Genomic DNA, 27407 nt, shown 5'->3' with positions numbered 1-27407 from the left:
TCTCCCATTTCATTGTAGTGTGCTGCATGCTGCATAACCTGGCAATCCTCAGGACTCAGCCACTGCCAGCAGACATTGGAGCACCAGCAGAGGAGGAGGAGGAGGAGGAGCACCATGACGGGAGGGAGGCACAAAGTGCAAGGGCCGTCCGTCAGCGGCTTATTGCAAGTCGGTTCTAGGCCCCCTCTGAGAGAATGGCTTGTGCCATTGAAAGAACATGAATGGAGCCGTTCCGCAACCCCTAAGCCGGTCAAGGCAGCAAATAGTTCAAAGAGCAAACATGCACATTCTGAATAAAGACACTTCTTTATTTAACAAACTGTGTGCCCTTCCCGCATGACAAAGTAATAGAGAGAAACCCCCAAAAAAGCAGTCAGACACATAACTGGCTCTCACAACCTGGAGACAATGAACAAAAGAGTAAACAAAAACTGACCATGATCCTCGGCCTTCAATAAAAAATTTAACAGCATTTTGCCACACCACCTACTTTTTGCCCTTCGAGGGTGATCTGCTTCGCTTGCGAGATTGGCCCCTTCCCACCCTGCAGCTCCTCTGCAATGGGACCCCAGTGGCTGCAGCAAGGCTGGGGGAAGGCTGCTGAGTGTCAGAAACTGAGTCAGCAGATGCCCTTGGGGGACGGCCTGGACCAGCTCTGGGCCTGGAGGGCCAGGCTGCTGATTGCTCCAACTCTGCATGGGCGGCAGCAGTCTGTCCTACAGGTGGTGGCAGCTGCAGTGGAGAAGTACATAAGAACATAAGAACATAAGAAATAGGAGCAGGAGTAGGCCAATCGGCCCCTCGAGCCTGCTCCACCATTCAATAAGATCATGGCTGATCTGATCCTAACCTCAAATCTTCTATCACTCTGCATCCACCCGAACCCATGTGATCTCCCGGGAGAGGCGAAAAACCAGATAAAGACCCAATGGCCAATTTGGGAGAAAAGTGACAGTGTTGGCAGCAGGAATGCTGCCATCCTGACAGAGGACAGCCACTCCCTGGTCGGACGACACACTGGCACTCCCACGGGGCAGCACTGCAGCATGCGGAGCAATCTGCTGAAGCACAGACTGCTGGACTGCTGCGGCGCGGCGAGGGCCCCGGTGATTCGTGCCCGATCCAGCGAGGGTGGCAGCAGTCAGTGCTCGTATGACCTCAATCTGCGTCTGCATCAGACCAGCCACTGACTGCATTGCACCACTAAGCACTTGCGTGGAAGCCGCCTGTGCTGCACCAAAGTCCTGGAGACTCCTTGCCTGTGCTGCGCTGAAGTCCTGCAGACTCCTTGCCAGTGCTGCGCCAAAGTCCTGGACACTACTTGCCAGTGACTCAATGGATTCGGGCATCCTTGCCACTGCAGCCATGAGCTCAGTGTGCCTGTGCTCCGCCTGGGCACTCATTTCAGCGAGGAGCTGCACCTCTTCTGCACTCACTGTAGCAGGACTCGAGGCCAGACTCTCCCTCCGGGGAGAAGGCCCCTGATCTTTCCTACCCCCCCCACGTTGCTGCAGCCCGCTGGGCCCCGGAGCTTCACCCTCCTCAGATCATTCCCCCCTGCTCCCCTCCAGGGAAGATGTGTCCCCATTATGGCCATGGGCTGCCTTGGCTGAGGGTGGCACTGATGGTCCGGCTTCCTCTTCCTCCTCGCCTTCAGAGTCACTCACAGCGGCAGCTTGAGGGCCCGCCTCCTCACCTGGCGAATCAGCATCTGAAAGCAGGGAGGTACAAGAGTTGCTTTAGCGTGAGGACAGGGCGGCAGTGAGGAAGGCATGAGTGCTGCAATGCACTGTATTGGTTCGATAGTGGCAAAGGATGCTGGTGTGAGGCACAGGTGGAAGGAGAGAGGTCAAAAAGGTGATGACCTTACCATTGCTGTCCAGAACAGGGTCGGCATCTCCACTGGCGACGGGGCCAATCATCCGGCCTGCCATAATCTGCTGGACTCGCTGCTCCAGATCAGTGAGGGCTTGAAGGTGAGGCCGGCCTCCCCTGGTCCGTTGCTGCTGCCTCCTGTTATGGGCCAGCTTGCCCTGCAAGAGAAAGGACGGGCTCTGAGTACAGTGTGAAGCCCTGATCTTGGCTGCACTGCCTCCCATGGTCGAATAGCCCTTACAGTGTGAAGCCCTGATCTTGGCTGCACTGCCTCCCATGGTTGATCAGCCCTTACAGTGTGTAAAGTGCTGAATGTGCGTGTGAGTTTCATGAAAGGCCCATAGGTGTTGGATGAGGGCTGGGCATTGGGGCTTTCAGGACCCATTGGCCATAAAGTGAGGTGGACATGCAGGGATGAAGAGGATACTGAAAAGAGTACTCACCCTGACGACCCGAGTGAGGTCGTTGAACTTCTTTCTGCATTGCACAGGGGTCCTAGGCACCATGCTGCTGGAGGTCACTCTGTGAGCCACCTCCCTCCAAGCTTTGCGATAGTCGTTGGGCAGCGGCCTCCTGCCACTGTCCGGAAACAGGATAGATCGCCTGCGCTCCACCGCGCCAACCAGAACCTGCAAGGCCCCCTCACTGAACTGCTGTGCTCGCTCCCTGGCCCTCTCCATGGTCCTAGGCGTTAGAATGTGGCAGCAGGTCTGTCCAGGCCGAGAATCAGGGCTCCGATGCGCAGGGTGTGGCAGCAATCCAAGATCGAACCACCTCTTTAAGAGCTGACCAGCGCCAGCGTGTCTGCGTGCAATCGTTAACTGGCCACAACTGTGCTGCGCCCGCCCTCGGTGGTAGCGCCTCGCTTCTCTGGCTTAGCGCCTTAAGACAGTCGTGCAACGCCTGTTTTAGTGCTCCAAGCACCTCCTGGGGCGAAGCAGGTCAATTTAGCAGTAGGTGGCGATAATTTGCGCCGGGCGCTAAATTTCGTGCCCGCTCGAGTGTTATGCCCCAAACGTGGCAATACTGAATTTCTCCCCCATTGTCTATTGAAAATTTTGACAATGTTATAGAACTGAATGCATGCATTGTAAATGTCAAATGCATATATGATAAAATATATAGTCAGTTTTCAGCTTTTTCAGTCCATCATTATGCTGCTTAGCATCAAAAACATTAAACTACTCATGTGAATTTATCTCACACATGTAACTTATTTTGATTGGTATTAATGTCTACCAACAGATATGGCAGGCTCTATATTTTTGGCAGTTTGAATATAATAGTTGGCTGCACTGATTATCTTTATGCATTGTGTCAATGAAGTGTTGAGTATGCTAAACCATGCAGACCAGTAAAGCACCAGACTCAACCTCTTATGTCTACTGAGTTAGCCAATTTCAGCTAGGGCGGTAGTTAGGATGCTACAATTGGTTTTAGCACCTCTGGGCCATAGAGAGGAATAACTAGTCAGGGATCCCAATATAGATTATAATTGATTGACCTCTGCTGCAAAGTGTACTTGGTTGAGGGTCGGATTGGGCTTAGCTATTATTTCCTCCACTGTCAAAAACAACTTTCTAACACTTGTTTAAACTTACACAGGAAAAGACCAGCGAGAAACCAGTACTCAAGAAATAGTGGCCTAGAAATTCCATACCTGTGTGCCGGCCATTAACGCTGGTTTGCTGCAACAAAAATGGTGGCTGCCTTGTTTGTGCCCGCCTCCGGCGCGGGACACAACAGCCATCATTTTGGTAAGGGTCATAGCGTTGCCGTTGACAGTGCTGGCCCTTGAAATGTAAATGAGCAGATCGTGACGTCAATCGGTGTGCCACGCCTGACTTGATACCACGTCTGCAAACTTCGATGTTCTCGCCCTGTTTATAGCCGGGTCCTAAGCACGCTACAGAAAAGCGTGCGTGAAGCAGCCCTGCAGTGCTTCTTAAAGGGACACACACCTCTTTCAGGTAAGTTTGGATTTAAGCTTTTGGACTTTTTAAAATATTTTATTGAAGTAGTGGCTTGGCGCAATAGATGTTAAAAGTTTTAAAAGTGTGCAGGGGTGCTGCTGGATGCTTGCAAGGCTTCAGATGGTAAAGGAAGGCCTCTGAGAAGACAGAAAATGCTTAAAATACTCAGCCGGTCAGGCAGCAGCCGTGGAGAGAGAAAGAGTTTACACCTCAGATCAAGATGCTGTCTGACCTGTATTTCCAGCATTTTCTGCTTTTATTTCAGATTTCCAGCATCCACTCTTAGAGGGAAGAGCAAGACGCAGAAGAGCAAAATGCAGAAGAGCAAGACGCAGAAGAACAAGAAGCAGTTGTGCGCTACGCTAATTTAACTAACAGCAGGCAGCACCAAAATACCTGCCTGCGCTATTATTTCAGGCAGCCGTTAAATTCGGCCCACGGTGGCACCAGCAGGTTTCGGCCTACTCCAATTTCTAGGCCAATATGCTTGCACAGTATCTGTGCTATTGTGCCTGTCACAACCTACCTTCAGAATTGGAGCCTCAAATGCACTAAACATCTGCGAAAGTAAGGTATGTTAAAATCTGTCTACAAATGGGAAGAAATTTGTGATGTGGGTTTGAAGACGCACAGAGAAATTAAAGTGGCTAGACAAGAAAAGTAACGAGGAGGTGCTGGTAATGATACAAGAAGAAGGTAGTTTGAGTGATGGTTTAAAAAAGTCAAATTAATTGGGTTATGCATGCACTGAGAGGGGATGGGATGGCGAAACAAGTGTTAGAAGGATGGAAGGAGAAAGACCAAGAGGGAGGGGATAAAATGATTTTTCTGGCCTACCTGAAGAATGGGAGATTGTATGGAAAATTGAAGAGAGAAGCACAAGACAGAGTGGTTTGAAGAAGGGAAGATTGAGCCGGAACCTGCCTTAGGCAGACCACTGATGATGAGGATGATGTTTTATGTTTGGCTTGGTTGCATTTGATATTGACACACATGTAAAATGTGAGAACTATTCTATTAACCAACACCAACATTCCTAGCATTTATTAGCTTAAAACAAACAATCTAGCTAATAGAACTAGCTTTGCTTTAGAAAACACTGTGCTGCCCAATATGTAGAAAGCATCTGAAACGATCTGTCTTTCTTGAACTGAATGCTGAGCTAAATTGCCAAATCAGTAGAATTCGAGGCCATCATGCTCTGGCCAGGCCACATCTTGAATAATGCATTCAGTTCAGATCATGCAAATCTCAAAGCAGTGGGAAGAAGTACACTGAGGCTGGTTACTAGTGTCAGTGGACTGCGTTATAAGGAAAGGTTCGCAAAATTTGGACTCCAGCCTTGAAAGGAAGCTTATGACAGAAGACCTCATAAAAGGTATACAAGATACTAAATGGAAGAGAAAAGGTTAATCCTGAGCACCATTTCAAATTAAACAACAGCTGCAGGACCAGAGGACAATGAATCAAATTGATAAATGGGAAGCTCAGGATTCATGTCAGGATACACTTCTGCACATAATGAGTGATTAATCCCTGAAATCAGGTATGGGTAAAGAACATGGCTAATGGAGCTCCATGAACTGTCCCCTTAACAAAGAGAGCCTGGAGCTCTTACTGGAGGATGTGGTGCTGAGAAAAGTGGTCATTTTGGGGGCAGAGGGGATTTTTTTTTAACAGAGCTACTGTACAGGTGGCAAACAGATTGTGACAGTAAATGTGCAAAAAGTTCTCGGGACGAAAGAAGAGTGCCGAGGTAGGATTCAATACATTCTCCCCACTGACAGGAAAGGAATGCACTGTACTATTCTTGCACCAAGCACTCAGCCTGCAGCATGTTGGTACATCAGCAATGTAGCCTGCAAAGCACTGGCCATGCCTCAAACTATTATTTCAGTGGAGATCCACATTAAATAGGTAGCAAAGGCCAGGGCTTGACTTTCACTCACTGAACTCCTGTATGTTTGTTCATTCACTCACTCACTCACTATGGCTCCTTAAACGACTTGCATGCTCTTCACTCCTCCTTTCACATCAGGTGGAACATAGCCTGAGCATTTGGGTGCACCTAGTCTTCAATACTAATGCAGAAATTCTCTGTTTGCTCTGTTTCAGGAGGAGAAGGCTGCCAAGCCCCTAAACTCTGGACCAGAACTGAGGCCGTCCTGAGAAATAAACTGTTTGCACATTCTTTGGAATGTTTCAGGATGATATTTTTTGCACAGAAGAGATGTATTGATTGTAATAGGTATAGCAATGAAGTGTTGGTAGGTCTAGTAATGAAGGTGAGGGATTTAGGCCATCGTATTTTTATGGGATCAGTGCACTGCAGAGAGGACCAGGGTACTTTTCTTGGACGGACAAAGGGCTGCCTTTAAGAGAAAGTCTTAGCAATCACTCCTTGACACACCTGGCTGTGCTTCAGCCTCAGCAAGTTTTCTTTCTTCCTCCTCTTCTTCCTCCCATGTAGCCAAGGCTGCAAGCTTGCCAACCAGCCCTTTTGGCTGCATTGATTGCCCTCTTCAAATGGTGAAGTTGTGAAGCACACAACAGGTGCGGATGATCATGGATACTTTTTCAAGGCTGTAGAATAGGACCCCACCTGATCCGTTCAAACATTGGAAATGTTGCTTTAACATATCAATCATATGCTCCAGCAGAATTTAGATGGAAGTATAAGCCTCATTCTTATTTTCCCTCCACTACAGTGTGAAGTTGGCTAACTGTTGTTATAAGCAATGCAGCAAGGGTATCTGTGATCCCTCAGCAATCATCCATCCATTCAGCTGGCTGTTGGAGATATGCACTAAAAGGATTGATTTGGAAAAAAACCCAGAAAAAATAGTTGCCTTGAAATTTGGGCGTGGGTCCATTTTTAGATGTGGGGGGTTTGGTGGTGAGGGGTAAAATCCTACGCCTGAATTGTGAGGGCTGAGGCATCCCTGAAGCCTAGAGAAGGCCTTCTGTAATATCTCTTACCCTTTTGTTGGCCGTGGCGCTCTTCCTCATCTGTGACCCCAGCTGATGAGTCCTCTACATAAGGCAATGTTGTACAGTAGGCTGTACACGTTAATGATCCTCGAAAGCCTAACCAATCTATGTTGTAAGGTGCCACCAAACTGATCCAGGCACCTGAAGTGCTCAATGGCATGCTCAATTATTACTCTGCTGCATGATTGGACTGCTGTAAAGTTCATGTCCTGAGATACCGCACAGGTGTCCTGAGTCATAACTGCAGAGAATGACTTTGATCTCTCATGAACCACTTAGAAACCTTGACATAGCTTTAAGAGGTTTTGAAGAGAAACAAGAGCAAATGAAATGGAAACAATGGAAAATGGGGGTTATAACATAACAAGGGCACTAGAGTTTACAAACCAAGCACTAGGGTTTATTTCTAGAGGGATAGAATTGAAAAGTAGAGAGATTATGCTAAACTTGTATCAAACCTTGGTTAGACCACACTTGGGAGTACTGTGTACAGTTCTGGTCACCATATTATAAAAAAGATATAGAGGCACTGGAGAGGGTGCAAAAAAGATTCACAAGGATGATACCAGAAATGCGAGGCCTATCAGGAAAGGATGAACAGGCTGGGTCTCTTATCTTTTGAAAAGATAAGGCCGAGGGGTGATCTAATAGAGGTCTTTAAAATTATGAAAGGTTTAGGGAGAGTGGCCTAGAAATTCAGTTAAGGCCCGCCAGCAGGCTAACGCCCAAAAGTTAGCGCTGTGCGCGGAGCCAGGTGCGCCCGTCAGATATTCGGCTTTTGCGCCCCAAGTCGGAACCGGGCGCTATTCCAGGGTGTGCCCGCCCCCGCTTGGGGCGCTGAAACTGAATTTCTGCGCTGTAGGCCCCGCTGCGCCACCCGCTGCGGAGCGGCAGGCTGCGGTACTGCAGGCCTCCTCCTTCTCTTAAGGGGGAGGTGCCTGCAACAGTGAGATCGCCGCTGGATTGTGCCGGCAAATGAGCCCGGCACCACGGAGAAGTGCCGGGCTCGTGGAAAGCAGCCGGCAATGCCGCGGGGGGGTGGTGGAGGAGGCCGGGGAAGGAGGTGCGGGCAGGCGGCCGCCGAAAAAGCGGCCGGCCGCACCTCCACCTTAAAGCGCCCCAGTAGCGCAGCAGTACGGCCCCGTTTTTCAATCGCTGTTTGCAGCCGCTGCAGAAGAGGCGGCCGCAACTAAATATGGGGTTTGGGCCGGAAGCGGGGCGGAACCGGGGCACTGCGCACACCGATGACGTCATCGGTGTCGGCGCAGCGCTACCGGCTACCACCACCATTACCGCAGCACTGAATATCAGCGCACCCGCTTACACTGGCGCAGAAACCCTATTTGGGCGGCAACTGGGCGCAAAGCCCACTGAATTTCTAGCCCAGTGTTTCCACTTGTCGGTAAGAGCAAAACTAGAGGCCATCAACATAACATAGTCAGCAAAAAATCAAATAGGGAATTCAGAAGAGAATTCTTTGCCCAGAGAGTGGTGAGAATGTGGAACTCACTACCACAAGGATTGGTTGAAGCGAATAATATAGATGCATTCAAGGGGAAGCTGGATAAGCATATGAGGGAGAAGGGAATAGAGGGTTACGCTGATAGAGTTAGATGAGGAAAGACGGGAGGAGGCTTGAGTGAAGCATAAATGCCGGCATGAACTGGTTGGGTCGAATGGCCTGTTTCTGTGCCGTATATCCTATGTAATGTGCGATGGGTAATGATGGCGAGCTGTCAGCGTTCACCGTCATTACCCCTCTGAAACTGACCGCAACCTCAGGATTTAGCGCATGCATATCTAAACGCGGAAATCGCCAAGTTGCAGTCAGTCATTCACTATTCCGACACTGGCTGTGATCTGAATGCTTCCCCCCACCCCACGGCTGGCAATCAGTGAAATCAGTGAAACTGATGAAAACCTGGGCTTTTCTGTGCTAATAGCGCTGTTAAATACCCTATTAAATGTTAAGCTTTGTTGGAATAGGTGTAACCGGGGTTTTAACAGCGTATTGACTGCTTAACAAACATTCTTGTCATGAAAAACAAATTTTTAAATTTGTGGAATGTCAAAATTTCACCATTATGATAAAAATTACAATTTTTTTAAAACTTAAAAAACAATTTTTTTACAAAATTTGTTCATCGTATTTCAGCTTTCACCTTATTGCCATGTGAAAGTTCCAATCGTAATTTCGCTCTCTGTAACATTTTAAAAAGTCCAGATAAAACTATTTCCCATTTCCATGTTTCCAGTCTGTGAGAACTCTTCAGTCTAATCGGCTGCTTAGTCAGCTTGTTGACGTCACAGCAGCTCTTCGCTGGGAATCCCCATGACAGAGCACTGCAATCAATTGAACGTCGAAAAAGGCAAACTTCTTGCCACAGAGATGGCGAGATCTCTGTGGGTAGCTTTCTTCAGGGCCAGTGGCGAGTGCTTTTGCTGTGCTACTGACCACAAATTATGTGCCAAGATCATTTTTGTATCATTATTTGCAACTGCCCAGAAATGGAAGTGAGATTTTGGCAGCTGTTGGAAATGATGGTGGAAAAATCGGGCACAATGGAACTCTGCCCAATTTTCCAATTAGGTCCACCCTATTTATGCTTGCAAATTGTCTGGCCCAAATTGGAACCTCTAAGCTATAGGTTCTCAAAATGTAAAGGAGTCTGAGCAGCACTTTCCTGTTTTAATTGCTCCCAAATTGGATTTCTTAAAATGCCCTTGATGACCTCCGTAAGCAGCTGGCCAGATTCATCTGGAATGGCAAGAAACCCAGGGGAAAAAATTGGACATCAGCAGAAACCTGCCGATGTCACCGTGGCCTTGGGTTTACGGCCGCTGAAAATGGCCACAGCTCTACTGGGCAATAATTTGCGATGGGGCCTGGAGATTTGTTGTGCAGCCCTAACTTACCATGTAACGCCCTCCTGGTGTCATTAGTGGAGGCATCTGACCCAAAGTTCCTATTCAGGAGCAGTGTGTAGCTTCTTACAGCCTCTGGGAGCAAGGCTGTGGAGTTTGCAATGAATTGTGGGCAATTGACAGGGCTAGGATTTAAAGGGACAATGTGTTCAAAACTAATAAAAATTAAAATCAAGTGAAAAAATGCATTTTTCAGCCCTTAATGCCTTTCAAAAAAAATAAACATTAAAAATAAGTCCCAAATGGCAGTCTTCGGTTCTTAAAGCTGAACAGTCTTCCGTACCTAAACAAAATGGTACAAGTGCTTCAATACTAACATAAATTGCTCAGCAATCCAGGAAAGGGGCACCCAGGGTCTTGCACGCAGCACTCCAGCTTTGTGCAGGGGGTCAACGCTACAAGAGAGGTCCTCTATCCACAGGGGCCAGGAAGCCCTCCAGAAAGAACGATGTGGGACTACATCACTGAGGTCATCTCTGCCAGCAGTGTTGCCCCCACAACCTGGCTTCAGTGCCGAAAGAAGCTTCATGACCTCAGACCAGCGGTCAAGGTCAGTGAATGCATCTTCAAGAGCCATCTCCTACCAACTGCACCACTAGTCTCACACACTTCTCAATGCACAACCACCCCCCCCATTACTCACCTGCCAACAATCTGTACCAATCATGAGGCACATCTCCCTTTCATAGCCTCACCTCATCCCCTAGGAGGAGATGGTGCAGGCCATTCTTGGCAGGGGCGTGGCTGAGCCCTTGGTCAGTGGTGGGTCTGAAAGGATACAAGATACTGGTATCCTCATACGTTATCCTCCTTTTGGCATGCATCTCTTGCTTTCCCGCCCTCCCCTCACCACAACTCCACCCTTGTGCCTTCCTCATTTCACACACCCAAGAAATGCAGCCTGCCCAGACAGTGGTTGACCAAGAAGAGGGAGAGGAGAGTGAAGAAGAAGTAGAGGAAACACCATCATTCGATTTCACACTCCCAGCCACCAGCTCCTCCAGGTCGACCAGCAAGGCCATTTGCAGTGTCCTCACTGAAAGTCAGCAGCCTCCCACCAGCCATGCTGCAGCCACTGGGGTAGCACTGCGTGACATCAGTAGGATATGCAAAGGCACACATAAGACAGTCACTTGGATGGATAGACGTATATAGGTCGATTGGAAAGTTTTCTTTGTGGTGGCTTTTATTTCAGCATTGTGGCCAAGAGGACGCTGTGATGTTCAGTAACAGATGGAAGGTAAGGTGTGTTACTAATGTTGAAAGGGGAATTGGGGTTGTGGTCACTGGGACCGGAGACAGATGATTCCATCCCGGATATCCTGGCCAGAAAGGGGCTGTCTGGGTTGCATCCTTCCTTCTGCTTCATCCTCTTCTGTGTCTTCCTCTTCTGTGTGTTCCTCTTCCCTCTGCGAGCGGATGCTGTAAATCTGAAATGAAAGCATAAAATGCTGGAAATACTCAGCTGGTCAAGCAGCATCTCGACCGGAGTCGTGAATTCTGTTTCTCTCTCCATGGATGTTGCTTGACCTGCTGAGTATTTGCTGCATTTTCTGTCATCTCGGAGGCCTTCCTTTACCACCCGAGGCCTTGCGAGCATCCAGCAGCACTACCGACACACTTAACATTTTTTAAACATCTATTGCAGCAAGCCACTCCTTCAGTAAAATCAAATGAACCCAGTTCAAAAGTTTAAATGTAAACTTACCTGAAAGATGTGTATGTCCCTTTAAGAGGTGCTGACAGCGCCTCTGTCAGTCTGCTTGCATGTGTAGGTTTACCTGGCGTGCTTAGGCCCCAGTGCTGAACTCAGAACTAGGTTCGAAGTTCACAGTGGTGACGTCACCACTCCGCCATTTTTTTTTCAGGGCGCTACTTAAGAACGGCAGCGCTACCGGGACGTTGAAAATGGAGGATGCCATGGGACCCGCCATCAGCTGGCAGAAGAGCGATGGCCGCCACTTTCTTCACTTAACACCGCGCTAATGAGTGGCGCTAAGGTAGGGAATTTCACCCCCCCCCCTCAGTAGCAGTATCTATGAATAATTCAATTAATGAACAATTTCACATTAAGTACACACGTTAAAATGGTTCCCATCAATCATCTGCCAAACTTACAGCGGTGGAGAGAGAGATGTTTCAAGGAAATTGCCAGCAATAAAAGCAATATTCTTAAAACAGAATCTAAGCATCAGTTGATATTGACTACGATCTTTGCCCTAATGCTCTATAAAACTACCCCCTTACATGCACAGCCACTCATAAGCTGTTGTGCTAATATTTGCATGTCATTAGCTTACAGTAGGTGACAATTATTCTACGCCCACATTAAAAGAAACAGTGATGATTTTTGTAACCTTCATGCTATTAATTGACCTTCACAAACAAGATTGAAGAATAATCCCCCATTCTGAATCTTCTGTTCCTCATTGACACATAGTTATTAGAACTTGGCAATTTACATGCACAGTACAGTAATTGTTAATCCTAATCAGTAGCTCTTCCTGAACAAAAGTCTATCATTTCCAGAGTTGGAAGTTTAATAATTTTTTTCAAGGTAGTGGTATATTAATTGTGGTTAATGGAGTTGAACATCAGGCGGGGCGTATAACGGGTGGCTAATGTGATACCGTCAGTTTAGCGCTACCATCCAAGATGAATTTCTGCCCCTATGTGTTTCCACAGAATTTAAATATTGTTGATAGGTATGGCTGTTAATGTAACTAGATGAGTTTTGGCAAAAACTTAGACAGAAACAGTTATGTATGTTATTTCTTAAAATACCAATGCAGAACAAGGAGATCAGATAACTGATGTGTAAAAACAAAACAAAAGCTCTAAATATGAATTTATTTTCATGGAAATCACAACTAGAGTGAAATTAAAATTTCACAGCATATCATTTTCAACTACAGGTGGAGGAAAACTGGCAGTAGCTGAATGGCTGCTCATTATCCATCACCCGATTTACCACTCCATTGAAAGAAAAATGGGGTGGGGTGTAGAACGGATGAACCAATCTGCTGCTGCCAGTTTTCCACCCCCACTGAAGTGGAAAATGACCCCTGATAGTTCCAAATAAAAGTACAGCCTGATCATGTAATGGATGTCAAATTTGTAGTAAAGGAGTAAAAACTACAGCAAATCGATTTGGAATAAATGAAATAGATGTCTCAAAGAATATGTATTGGAATTAAATATAGAATTCTAGATCAATACTTTCCTCTAGTTGCTAATGGAAGCCAACAAAATGGTATGAATACAAATCACATTTCCCTGGTTCATATTCACACTAACCCATTCACCCAGAAGAAAACATCCACAACAGTGTAGGATTCATTCCCATGGTATAGATGTCCAGATCCAAGCATCGTATTTATTGTCAAATTTTGTTAGTGTTTATCAGGATTTCGGTGTATTTATTTCACTACAGACAAACTACTGATTTTGAAATTGTCTCACAGGATCCTATGGTCTTCAATAATATAGAAAAAAATCTTGTAAGACATTACATTCCCCTCTCTGCAACTGTCCCACACTCACCCACCCACCAATTTTCTTCCACCCCTCCCCTGATCCTGCTGCTTATGGGATCTTTCTATGTACAAACAGGCACAGTCTGAGGTACTAAATGAGAACTTTGCATTGGTGTTTACCGAGGAAGAGGACTTTGCCAAAGCTATGGGCCTGGGTTTTCATGGGGATGGCGGGCTGGGGGCAGCGGGGTGGGGGGGGGGCTCCGATGCGGACGAGAAACCCAGGAGAACGGTTTCCCACAAGCCCTGCCAACTTTAACGGCAGGACTTGATTTGTTTCTGTGCTAGGATACATTCCCATGGACTTCAGTAACTCAGCCAATTGTCTATTATTCATCTGTAAGCCTTGATGGTGAACATTAGTAGGTTGTTTAAACAACAACATGGGCATCACAACCAAGCACAAACTTGTCCTCACCAGAAGACCAGCCAGGCACTATTCAAAGAAGAACGTAAAAGTTTTCCATTGTCCTGACCATTCATCCCATAACCACGATAAAGCTTAACTGATCATTCAACTCATTGCTGCTTATGGGATATTTCTATGTACCAACAGGCACAGTCTGAGGTACTAAATGAGAACTTTGCATTGGTGTTTACCAAGGAAGAGGACTTTGCCAAAGCTATGGGCCTGGGTTTTCATGGGGATGGCGGGCTGGGGGCGGGGGGGGCTCCGATGCGGACGGGAAACCCAGGAGAACGGTTTCCCACAAGCCCTGCCAACTTTAACGGCAGGACCTGATTTGCATCTGAAGCCTCTGTTTCCCACCCGCAGCCAGCCAGATGGAAAGGCTGGCTGGCTGCAGGCGGATAGGCCTGTGGCACTAGGCCACACAGAGGAGGGAGGGAGGGATTGGATGGAGGCCAGTGCTGGCCTCTGGAGGATGGGGGTGGGGGTGGGAGTGAAAGAAGAAAAGATCGGGGACGTCGTGGGACCAGGCGGGTGGAAAAGATTGGGGACGTCGTGGGACTGGGTTGGATTGGGGGGGGCGGGGGTGGGGGGGACGTTGGGGAGGAGGGAGGGTAGATCACTTCGGGGCCAGCCATGGGAGTGTGTAGGCAGTGTAGGGGGTGGTGTGTGGAGTCAGCTTTGCCCTGACTGGTGTTTGAGCGGTTCGAATCACTCCCACACCCCTGGGTTCTAGACACCGGACTTAGGTACAGGCTGCGATACAAAATTGGAGTAGACAACTGGTTTGGTGCAAGAAAACTGGAGTTTTTATTAGAGTCACAATAAAATTACACACTTAAATTACTGGAGTGATTACAGGCATAAAAAAGTACACTTAATTAAGAATGGGGAACATACGGCACAATGACGGAAAATCACATTAATAATCCCCCCACCCTTGTCCCACCCCCAATAACTAACTAAATTGTACTACAAGAGCCAGGATTATGCTCACCAATAGGGGTTTCTTGACAGTTTGAATCCTGTCAGTTAAGCCGGTTGCGGTTTTGGGGTTCGCTCTTTGTGTCCTTTGGGGCCTGCCGTCGCCACGTGGTCCCAGTCTTAGAATCTGTGAAGATTCTTCAGTTGGGTGGAGTCCACAGATGCGGTAAAGGCGCGGTTGTGGATTTGTCTGGGCAAGTACCTTCTTTTCTCTGTTAGAGATAGGGAGTAAAGTCTTTGTTGGGTACTTTAGCTTGTAGAGTGGAAAACTTCAGGTTTTGTTCTTCTGGTGGTGGTCTGGTCGTCGAGTTTTGTTGCGGTTGGGGTTTGGTTGGCGGTCTTCAGTGTCGGCTCAGTCACAGTGGCCTAGATTATTACCTGTGCAGTGGTAATGATCTGAAGGTATGGTTTACCCGGCCCTTTGTTACCGCGGTGCTCATGGTCAGTCCTTGTGTAAGGCTGCGGTTGTGGCCTAGCCATCTTCAGTCGAGCCTGCCCCACCGTGCCTCCTCACCGTGATGTTGCGTGAGCCTTCCAGTTGGATGCCCCTGTGGCCTGAAGGCTTCTACGAGTGGTGTACTTCTGCCCGCTTCTTTGAGTTTCGAGTATCCTTGGTTCCGAGCATGTGCCTGCTTGTCCTTGGTTACTGGTGGGCCTACAATTATACTCTTTCTGAGTTCGTTATTGTAGTGTATGTACCTTCAAGACAGAACTACTTTTACAGCTCCTGTATACTGTAGTACCGGCAGTGACCACACCGGTATATAAGCCTTGCGCATGCCTCTGTACCCCTAGTCTTGAGACTACCCTCCTCCAGTAAATACCTGTTTATTGTTAAGTTACAGCATCCGTGTGGTTATTGAAAAACATCATACTCTCCGAATCACGGATCTAACAGTGGCGACGAGTGTCGATTCGAATCTACCTGCAACTCTGCATTTCCCTTCGAGGATTCGCTCCGGGAGGGCGGTGTAAGAAAGTCGAGGCCAGGAACACGGGTGTCGACCACAAGCAACTGCCCAGTCGTCCGGCAGAGAGTGAACATCGCAGGGGAGGCTGTGGAGAGCCGGGCTTGGTTCCCCAGCCACGACAATCAGCAAGAGACTGACGACAGGTCCAGCGCAGGCCCTTCCCAGACAGCGGCGGCTGGAGCTGACCGATGGCGGAGAGAAAGCCGAGCAGCGTCGACGGGGTAAGACAGAGGGTGAAGCGCAAAGGGCGCAGCCGAGGGTTGAAATCCGAGCGGCGCCGAGAGAAAAAAAAACAAAAAACAAACCGGAGAGAGAGAGAGGGTAAAGCAACAGCCGGGTTCAGGACTGAGCGGCGTCGAGAAAAAAAAAAAAAGAACGCGCAGAGCACAGCCAGGGCTCAAGGGCTGAACAGTGTCCGCGGGGAGAAGAAGGGAGAGCGCGGGAGACGCCATTGAGCTGCGGAGAAGAAGGAAGAGCGCGGGAGATGCCATTTTTAGAAGCCGCAGCGGAGAAGAAGGGTGAGCGCGGGAAGGAAGGAAAGCGCGGGAGACGCCATTTTGTGCCAGCGGAGAAGAAGGGGAAGCACGGGAAATGCCATATTTGACAGTAAATCACACCCAGGGATGCCGAAGAGTGGCAGTATCTCTACGTTCAACAATGAAGTCGAAGATTGGGTAACATATGTGGAACGTATTGAGGTGTACTGCAGGGCGAATGAAGTGCCAGATGCTAGGAAAGCACTGGTTTTGTTAAATTCCATGGGTGCAAAAACGTATGGGTTATTGCGAAATCTAATAACCCCAGAGAAGCCGGTGAACAAGAATTTCGAAAGCATAGTAGAAATCCTACAGGACCACTTAAACCCCACACCGCTGCTGATAGCAGAACGATTTAAGTTCCATAAAAGGAACCAACACAAAGACGAAAGCAATGCTGAGTACCTAACAGAACTGCGCTAGCTATCAAAACACTGCCAGTTTGGAGCGGGACTAGCAGATACGTTAAGGGACAAGTTTGTGTGTGGGCTACAAAGTGAAGGAACCCAGAAACGGCTTCTATCAGAAAAGGATCTTATGCTGGACAAGGCTTTCAGTATGGCAGTAGCACACGAAGCAGCCGCAAGGGGCGCTGCAGAGATACAACGGAGACCGCAAGAATATGGCACAAATTAAATGTCCTATGGAACAGGGAAGTGCTATCGCTGCGGCAGAACAACACATGACCAGAAGGATTGTTGGTTCAAGGACCAAGTGTGCAGACAGTGTGGAAAAGCAGGACACATAGCATGAGTCTGCAGGTCTGGGAAGAAAACCAACAGTAAGAAATCTCCACAGGAGAAGTACAAAAAGGTACACCAGGTGATGGACAGTGGTTCAGACGAACAGAAAAGTGACACAGACTCCGGAAGCAAGGAGCTGGGTTGTCTGAAACTACATAAGGTAACCAAAATGGAGGATCACCAGACTATCTGGGTTACACTCAAGATAGCCGGAGTCCAAGTGAAAATGGAATTGGACACAGGATCAGCCCTAACGGTCATAAACCAAAGGGACTACAAGCGGCTATTTTCACCTATACCCTTGAAAGCTACAGAGATTGTCTTGAAGACGTACATGGGGCAAAAAGTCTACCCCAAAGGAAAAATAAGGGTGAAAGTGATATATAAAGGGCAGGAAATACCTAAAATGGATATATATGTATTGTCAGATGGAGGACCACCACTGCTAGGACATGAATGGATCCGGAAGATACAATTAGATTGGCATTCCATACAGGCACTGAAGGTTGAGGCCAAAAAGGATGACGACGTCACACCTGGCCGACTGTCAAAAATGCTAACTGACACAAAAGAAGTGTTCCAGGAGGGACTCGGAACACTAAAAGGCATAACAGCAACGATTAAAATAGAGGAAAATGCAAGCCCAAAGTTTCTTAGGGCCAGACCAGTGCCTTATGCGATCAGACCAGCTGTCGAAGCAGAGCTACTGTCCAAAGTGGACTGGAGCGAGTGGGCTACACCCATCGTTCCTGTAATGAAGAGGTCGTTGAGTAATATGCCCGGGGAACCAAAGAAGGTCCGCATCTGTGGAGATTTTAAGGTGACAGTGAACCCAGTCCTTCACACGGTACAATATCCGCTTCCACGAATTGAGGATATTTTCGCCTCGCTATCTGGAGGTAAACGCTTCACCAAAATTGATCTAGCCCAGGCGTACTTGCAAATGGAGGTAGAAGAAGCTTCGAAACAATACCTTACGATTAACACTCATAAAGGTCTCTATCAATACAACCGGCTGGTGTTCGGGGTAGCCTCGGCTCCGGCTATCTGGCAAAGGGCAATGGATCAAGTCCTGCAAGGGATTCCAGGGACCCAGTGTTATTTGGACGACATCCTGGTCACGGGTGAAAATGACAGTGATCACCTCGCCAACTTGGAGAAGGTGCTCACCAGATTAAAGGAGTATGGGCTACGAGCTAATCGCCACAAGTGCGAGTTTTTCCAGAACCAGATCTCGTATTGTGGCCACGTCATCGATGAAGAGGGGTTACATAAGTCCCCTGAAAAGATTGAGGCAGTAGTCAAGGCTCCAGCACCGGAAAATGTGTCACAACTGAGGTCGTTCCTCGGGCTGGTAAACTACTACCACAAGTTCTTAGCAAATTTGTCCATGGTATTACACCCACTGAACACCCTACTGCAAACAGGGGTACCATGGAAGTGGAATGACGAACGTAGACTAGCTTTCCAGAAGTGTAAAGAATTGATCACATCAAAAGAGGTGTTGACCCATTTCAACCCAGCACTACCAATTCGTTTGGCATGTGATGCATCACCCTATGGTATTGGAGCGGTGCTGTCGCACAAATTCCCAGACGGGTTGGAGAGGCCAGTAGCCTTTGCGTCTCGGTCACTAAACTCAGCCAAGCGCAACTACGCCCAGATTGACAGGGAGGCCCTCAGCCTAGTATGGGGAGTAAAAAAATTCAACCACTATCTGCATGGGCAGAAGTTCACCTTGCTGACTGACCACCAACCACTTGTCTCCATCTTTAATCCTAAGAAGGGCGTTCCAGTGATGACTGCACAATGGTTACAAAGAATGTCCCTGTTTCTAGGGGCGAATCAATATGAAATAGAATATAAAGGCATGAAACAGCATGGGAATGCTGATGGGCTATCGCGTCTGCCACTGCCTACTGTGGAGGAAGCACCAGCAGTGGACCCGATCGAAATATTTTATTCGTCAATAATTGAACGATTGCCAGTAACGAACGCGGATATAGAGAAGGAGACCCGCAATGATCCGACGCTGTCTCGGGTATATGATTTGGCGGTGAGGGGATGGCCAACACGTGGCGACTCACTGTTGCCAGCATTCTCATCCAGAAGAGAACAGCTGTCAGTATGCCAGGGGACAGTGATGTGTGGATCCAGAGTGGTGATTCCACCCAAGTTAAGGGAGAGAGTGCTAAATGAGCTACATGAAAGTAATCTGGGGGGAGTGAAAATGAAAAGCCTTGCTAGGGCTTATGTGTGGTGGCCGGGAATCGATCAACAAATCGAAGACCTAACTAAGAGCTGCTCAGGATGCCAGAAGGTCCAAAATGCACCACCACATGCCCCTCTACACCCATGGGAGTGGCCCTCCTCTCCATGGCAATGGGTGCATATTGATTTCGCTGGTCCATTCATGGACTCAATGTTCTTAATAGCAGTGGATGCTCATTCGAAGTGGCCTGAGGTGATAAAAATGTCCTCAACCACTACAGAGAAAACGATTGCAGTCCTACGGACCATATTTGCCAGAAATGGGATGCCAGAGCAGATTTGCTCTGATAATGGACCACAGTTTGTGTCCGAAGAGTTTCGAAAATTTGAGAAGGAATGGGGTAAGGCATTACACATCTGCCCCATATCATCCAGCCACAAATGGATTGGCTGAGAGGTTCATACAAACCTTTAAGAAGGCGATAAAGGCCATGTGCGACGATGAAATTCCACTACAGCATAAGGTGGACAATTTCTTATGAGCCTACCGAAACGTGACACATGCAGTTACCAACCAGACCCCGGCCATGATGTTCTTTAACCGAAGGTTAAGATCTCGTCTGGACTTGCTCAGACCAAATGTGCGAAGAAATGTTGAGGACAAACAATTCCAGCACATCAATGAGAAGCCGACAAGGAGCTTCAATGTAGGACAACCAGTCTTGGCCTGTGACTATCGAACAGAGAAATGGCAACCCGGAACAATATGCACAAGGCAGGGGCCATTAATGTACACAGTGGATGTTGGGGAGAACATTGTGAGATGCCACGTCGATCAGATCTTAGCATCACAGGAACGAGTCAACCCCATGTCTCGAGTACCTGGGGATGAACCCGACATACCGGTAGCATCTACCTCAGAACCAGTAGCAGTGGAACCCGATGAACTACCCGATGAAAAGGGGCCAGAATCGCCTCTGCACCAAGAACAAGAACCTCAGGAAAGGCGCTATCCCGAAAGGGTCAGGAAGCCGCCCCAAAGACTGAATCTATAAATGGACTATTGTTGTTTAATGTACATGTTAAAGTGTTAATTGTTATTTGAATATTAGGGGTACTACTAATCTAAAAGGGGAGGAATTGTTGTGTATGTACCTTTAAGACAGAACTACTTTTACAGCTCCTGTATACTGTAGTACTGGCAGTGACCACACCGGTATATAAGCCTTGCGCATGCCTCTGTACCCCCAGTCTTGAGACTACCCTCCTCCAGTAAATACCTGTTTATTGTTAAGTTACAGCATCCGTGTGGTTATTGAAAAACATCATACTCTCCGAATCACGGATCTAACAGTTATCTGCACGCCAAATCAGGGCTAGTTCTTTGTCTGATTTTTGGCGGGCTCGTTAAGGTGATTAAAGTTGTTCACCTTAGCTGATTTTTGGGTGGTTGTCCTATTGCTAAATGGTCTTTAATATCTCGGTGTTTGTTATGCATAATGTAAATTGGTATCTTCCTGGCTTGGTAGCCAGTTTAAACTGTAAGCGATTATATATGCATAGTCTTGATGGCTTTAAGTTTGTGCAAGATTAAGTCGTTTCCTGAGTTGATTTGTTTTTAAAGGGAAGAATGCGTGTTCTGTCTCCTTTAGCTGTCTGGTTTGAAATCACAAATCAGAGCTGTCTGCCACAGGCCCAGGCATGTCAAGTTTTGAGTTTTGAACTTGACATGTTGTTTGTAGGGTCCTGCTTTAACCTTGCAGGTCTTGCCATGTAGTCCAAAAGCCATTTCCTTTTAGGGTACCCTTTTTAATAACTTGTCCTTCAGGGTCCCTTGTTAATAACTTGGGAGATGTGGGAATGTTGTGAATCCTACAGCAGGGACACTAGATCCAGGAGGTAGGTATAAAGGCACTTACCTCCTGGATGCTGCAGTCTGCGCCTCGCTGTAACTGCTGGGTTTTATGAAGTATGTAAAATCCATCCAGAAAGAATTAAAAACAAAATGGAGGTGAAAAAAGAAGCTTCCGGTCTCATTGTAATATTTAAATTGACGTCCTGCCTTCTGGGAGCGGGTTGGCTGCCCACCCCGTCCCGCCTCCGTTAAAACCAGAAGTGGATGGGTTGGAGGTGGGTTACCGGGATACTGAATGAGATAAAAATAGATAAAGAGGAGGTACTAGGAAGGCTGGCAGTACTAAAAGTAGATAAGTCACCTCGGCTGGATGGGATGCATCCTATGTTGCTGATGGAAGTAATGGTAGAAATTGCGTAGTTGTTGGCCACACACTTCCAATTCTCCTTAGATACAGGGGTGGTGCCAAAGAACTAGAGGATTGCAAATGTTACACCTTTGTTTAAAAAATGGGAGAAGGATAAACCTGGCAATTACAGACCAGTCAGTTTAACGTCAGTGGTGGGGAAGCTTTTAGAAACCATAATCTGGGAGAACATTTACAGCCACTTGGACAAGCATGGGCTAATAAAAGAGAGCCAGCACAGATTTATTAAAGGCAAATCATGTTTGAAGGTAACTTGATTGGGTTTTTTGATGAGGTAATTGAGAGGGTAGATTAGTACCACATATTAAGCTTGTTAGCAAAATTGAAGCCCATGGGGTAAAAGGGGCAGTAGCATCATGGGCACAAAACTGGCTAAGGGATAGAAAGCAGAGAGTTGTGGTGACTGGAGCGAGGTATACAGTGGCATTCCCCAAGGTTTAGTACTAGGACCACTGCTGTTTTTGATTCACATTATTCACTTAGACTTGGGAGTACAGGGCACAATTTTGGAATTTGCAGATGGCACGAAACTTTTGGAAGCGTAAACAGTGAGGAAGGTAGTAATAGACTTCAAGAGGACAGACAGGCTCATGGATTGGACAGACACATGGCAGAAGAAATTCAACACAGAAAAGTGTGAGGTGATACATTTTGGTAGGAAGAATGAGGAGGGACAATACGTGCTGAAGGTACAACTTTAAAGGGGTGCAAGAAGAGAGAGACTTGGGGGCTTCTGCACAAATCTTTGCAGGTAGCAGGACACATTAACAAAGCAGTTAATAAAGCATATGGGATCATGGGCTTTGTAAATAGAAGCATAGAGGAAGTTATGCTAAACCAATATAAAACACTAGTTTGGCCGCAGATGGAGTACTGTGTCCAATTCTGGGCACCATACTTTAGGAAGGATGTGAAGGTTTTGGAGAGGGTACAGAAGAGATTTACTAGAATGGGTGATGACAGTTACATGGATAGACTGGAGAAGCTTGGATTGTTCTTCTGAGAGCATAGAAAGCTAAGAGGAGATTTGATAGAGGTGTTTAAAATCAAGCAGGGTTTAGATAGAGTAAATAAAGGGAAACTGTTTCCAATGGCTGAAGGGTCGATAACAAGAGGGCACAGATTTAAGGTGATTGGCAAAAGAACCAGAGGTGACAAGAGGAAAAACATTTTTAGGCAACGAGTGCTTAGGATTTGGAATGCACTGCCTGATAGGGTGGTGGATACAGATTCAACAGTAGCCTTCAAAAGGGAATTGGATTAATACTTGAAGGAGAAAAGCATGCAGGGATAAGGGGAAAGAGCGGGGGAGTGGGACTAACTGATTGCTCTTTGAAAGAGCTGGCGCAGACTCGAGGGGCTGAAAGGCCTCCTTTTTTAAAAGTCATTTTTTATGGGATGTGGGCGTCGCTGGCAAGGCCAGCATTTATTGCCCATCCCTAGATGCCCTTGAGAAGGTGCTGGTGAGCTGCCTTCTTGAATCGCTGCAGTCCATGTGGTGAAGGTATCCCCACAGTGCTGTTTGGTAGGGAGTTCCAAGATTTTGACCCAGCGGCGATGAAGGATCGGCGATATCCTTCTAAGTCAGGATAGTGTGTGACTTGGAGGGGAACTTGGAGGTGGTGGTGTTCCCATGCACCTGCTGCCTTTGTCCTTCTACGTGGAAGAGGTCGCGGGTTTGGGAGGTGCTGCCGAAGAAGCCTTGGTGAGTTGCTTGTAGATGGTACACACTGCAGCCACGGTACGCCAGTGGTGGAGGGAGTGAATGTTTAAGATGGTTGATGGGGTGCCAAGCAAGTGGGCTGCTTTGTCCTGAATGGTGTCGAGCTTCTTGTGTGTTGTTGGAGCTGCACTCATCCAGGCAAGTGGGCAGTATTCCATCACACTCCTTACTTGTGCCTTGTAGATGGTGGAAAGGCTTTGGGGAGTCAGGAGGTGAGACACTCACCTAGCCTCTTACCTGCTCTTGTTGCCACAGTATTTGTGTGGCTGGTCCAGTTAAGTTTCTAGTCAATAGTGACCCCCAGGATGTTGATGGTGGGGGATTCGGCGATGGTAATACTGTTGAATGTCAAGGGGCGGTGGTTAGGCTCTCGCTTGTTGGAGATAGTCATTGCTTGGCACTTCTGTGGTGCGAATGTTACCTACCACTCATCAGACCAAGCCCAAGCCTGAACGTCGTCCAGGTCTTGTTGCATGCGGGCATGGGCTGCTTCATTATCTGAGGGAGTTGTGAATGGCACAGAACACTCTGCAGTCATCAGCGAACAACCCCATTTCTGACCTTATGTTGGAGGGAAGGTCATTGATGAAGCAGCTGAAGATGGTTGGGTCGAGGACAGTGCCCTGAGGAACTCCTGCAGTGATGTCCTGGGGCTGTGATGATTGACCCTCAACCACTACAACTATCTTCCTTTGTGCTAGGTATGACTCCAGCCAGTGGCATGTTTTCCTCTCCGATTCTCATTGACTTCAGTTTTACTAGGGTTCCTTGATGCCACACTTGGTCAAATGCTGCCTTGATTCGCGATGCTGAGGACGTCGTGGATAACACGTTTAGGGAGTTGGTCACACCGCAGGTAAAGGCTGCACAGGCAGGAAGAGAATGGGTGACCATCAGGCAGAGTAGTAGGCACAGGCTAACCCCTTCTCAAACAGATATACCGCTTTGGATATTGGTGAGGGAGATGGCTTATCAGAGGAAGGCAGCAGCAGCCAACTTCCTGGCACCGTGGGTGGTTCTGCTGCATAGGACGGGAGGAAAAAGAGTGAGAGAGCTATAGTAATAGGGGATTCTATTGTAAGGGGAATAGGTAGGCGTTTCTGTGGCCGCAAACGAGACTCCGGGATGGTATGTTGCCTCCCTGGTGCAAAAGTCAAGGATGTCTCAGAATGGCTGCAGAGCATTTTGGAAGGGGAGGGTGAACAGCCAGTTGTCGTGGTGCATATAGGTACCAACGATATAGGTAAAAAGTGGGATGAGGTCCTAAAAGCTGAGTATAGGGAGTTAGGGGGTAAATTAATAAATAGGACCTCAAAGGTAGTAATCTCAGGATTGCTACCAGTGCCACGTGCTAGTCAGAGTAGAAATAGAGGATATTTCAGATGAATACATGGCTAGAGGAATGGTGCAAGGGGGAGGGATTCAAATTCCTGGGACATTGGAACCGGTTCTGGGGGAGGTGGGACCAGTACAAACCGGACAGTTTGCACCTGGGCAGGACCGGGACCGATGTCCTAGGGGGAGTGTTTGCTAGTGCTCTGGGGGAGGGTTTAAACTAAAATGGCAGGGGGTTGGGAACCTGAGCAGGGAGACAGAGGAAAGGGAAACAAGGATAGAAGCAAAAGAAAGGAAGGAGAAAAACCAAAAGGTGGCAGTCAGAGAAATCAAGGGTGTAAATCAAACATGGCCACTGTAAATAATAATTTTAAAAGGTGTAAGAGTGTTAAAAAAGCCTGAAGGCCTTGGCCTAGAAATTCAGTATAGCCACTTTTGGGGCGGTAAAGTCGGGCGGCCGCTAAAGTTTGCGCCCGGCGCAAAGTCGCGCCCCCTTCGCCGATATTCAGTCGCAACGCCCCAAGAGGTTGCTGCTGTGCTAAAACAGGTGATGCACGACTATCTTTAGGCGCTAAGCCGGCGGTGCTGAGCGATACCACCGAGGCCGGGCGCAGCGCAGGTGCGGCGAGTTTTTGATTGACGGCAGACACTCTGGCGCCGGTCAGCTCTTAAAGGGGGAGGGTCGATTTGTTTGCGTGCCACGCCCTGCACACTGCAGCCCTCAACCTAGGCCTGACCACTTCAACTTCACCTGTACAACGCCCAGGACTATGGAGAAGGCCAGGGAGAGAGCGCAGCGCTTCAGCGACGGTGACCTGAGGGTGCTGGTTGGCGGAGTGGAGCGCAGGCGCCATGTTTTGTACCCAGAAGGTGGCAAGAGGCCGCTGCCCAGCGCCTACCGGAAAGCCTGGAGGGAGGTTTCCAACAGGGTCTCTTCCAACAGCGTGGTTGCCAGGACTGCTGTGCAATGCCGGAAGAAGTTCAACGACCTCACTCGGGTTGTCAGGGTGAGTACCCTTTCCAGTGTCCTCCTCATCCTTGCATGTGCACCTCACATTATGGGCAAAGGGACCTGAAAGCCCTAATGTCCAGCCCTCATCCAGCAGCTATGGGACTGGCATGAAAATCACTTGCACATTCAGCACTTTACACACTGTACAAGCTATTCGACCATGGGAGGCAATGCAGACAAGATCGGGCTACACACTGTCCAAGCTATTCGACCATGGGAGGCCGTGCAGACAAGATCAGAGCTACACACTGTACTTAGAGGCCGTCCTTTCTCTTGCAGGCCAAGGTTGCGCACAACCGGCGCAACCAAACTGAGACCGGGGGAGGCCGTCCTGACATCAAAGAGCTCTCCGACCTCTACCAGCGTGTGGAGCGCATTATGGGAGGCCGGCTGATTGGCCCCGTCGCCACTGGAGATGCCGACCCTGTTCTGGGCACCAATGGTAAGGGCATGACCTTTTGGACCTCTCTCGTTCCAGTTGCGCATCAGATCAGCATCCTTTGCCACTGTCCGACCAATGCGGTGAATGGCACCACTCATGCCTCCCTCGCTGCCGCCCCGTCCTCACTCTAAAGCTACTCTTGTGCCTTCCTGCTTTCAGATGGTGAATTGCCAGGTGAGGAGGCGGGCCCTCAAGCTGCCACTGTCAGCCCTTCGGAAGACGAGGAGGAGGAAGAGGAAGCCGGCCCATCAGTGCCACCCTCAGCCGCGCCAGCCCATGCCGATGTAGGGGACACGTCTTCCCTGGAGGGGAGCCGGGGGGAAGGGTCGGAGGAGAGTGAAGCTCCGGGGCCCAGCGGCCTGCAGCAACGCGGGAGGGGTGGGGAAGCTCGGCGGACTTCTCCCCAGAGGGTGAGTGCGGCCTCCAGTCCTGCGACGGTCAGCGCAGAGGAGGTGCGCCTCCTAGAGGAAATGGCCGTCCAGGCTGAGCGCAGGCACACTGAGCTCATGGCTGCAGTGGCACGGATGCCTGACTCCATAGAGTCACTGGCAAGGAGTGTGCAGGAATTCGGGTCAGCACAGGCCAGGAGTCTGCAACAATTCAGTGCAGCACAGGCCAGGAGTCTGGAACAATTCAATGCAGCACAGGCCAGGAGTGTGCAGGACATCAATGCAGCACAGGCCAGGAGTCTGCAGGACATCGCGGCAGCACAGGCCACGAGTCTGCAGGACTTCACGGCAGCACAGTCGGCTTCTAGCCAAGTGCTCAGTCGTGCCGTCCATTCACTGGCTGGTGTATTGCGGACACAGACCAGGGCCACACGGGCACTAACTGCTGCCACCCTTGCTGGATCAGCCAGGCCTCGCCAGGGCACTCGCCGTGCAGCAGCAGCCCAGCAATCTGTCCTTCAGCTGGTTGCTGCGCATGCTGCACTGCTGGCCCGTGCGAGTGCCAATGTGTCAGGCGACCAGCGAGCACCTGCGAACTGCCAGGTTGCCACCATTCCTGCAGCCGACACTGCCACTCCGCCATTGCAGCTGCCACGAGCTGCTGGACAGACTGCTGCCGCCCAGCCACAGTTGGAGCAGTCAGCAGCCGGCCCCTCCAAGGCCAGAGCTGGTGCAGGCCGACCCCCAAGGGCATCTGCCGTCTCGCCATCTGCCCCTCAGCAGCCTTCCCCCAGCCTTGATGCAGCCACTGGGCTCCCATTGAGGAGGAGCAGCAGGGCGGGCAGGGGCCAGGCAAGGATGCGCAAGGCATCGCCCGTGAAGGGCAAAAAGTAGAGGTATGCACAAATGCCTGGTGCTTGTTGGAAGGCCGACACTTGTGCAATTGTTTGGGTGTAAGGCCGAGACTGGTGTCTATCTTTATTTGTGTAAGGCCGAGACTGGTGTCTATCTTTATTTGTGTAAGGCCGAGACTGGTGTCTATCTTTATTTGTGTAAGGCCGAGACTGGTG

The 27407-nt window shown here is 48.7% G+C and overlaps 1 long non-coding RNA gene across 1 annotated transcript in view; it reads left to right on the top strand.

The window, feature by feature from the left end:
• The window catches only part of LOC147107492 (uncharacterized), a 90041-nt gene that overhangs the window by 44494 nt on the left and 18140 nt on the right, over positions 1-27407 (top strand). Inside the window, exon 3 of the long non-coding RNA XR_015080920.1 lies at positions 11633-11764. This is a non-coding gene — a long non-coding RNA (uncharacterized LOC147107492). The remainder of the gene's footprint in view (positions 1-11632; positions 11765-27407) is intronic.

This window comes from Somniosus microcephalus, chromosome 14, assembly GCF_052327205.1.
Source record: "Somniosus microcephalus isolate GS21.2 chromosome 14, FLI_Smic_1.0, whole genome shotgun sequence".
In the NCBI taxonomy this organism is placed as follows: Eukaryota; Metazoa; Chordata; class Chondrichthyes; order Squaliformes; family Somniosidae; genus Somniosus; species Somniosus microcephalus.
The sequence above is the reverse complement of the archived record's forward strand: the minus strand, read 5'-3'. Positions and strand labels throughout refer to the sequence as shown.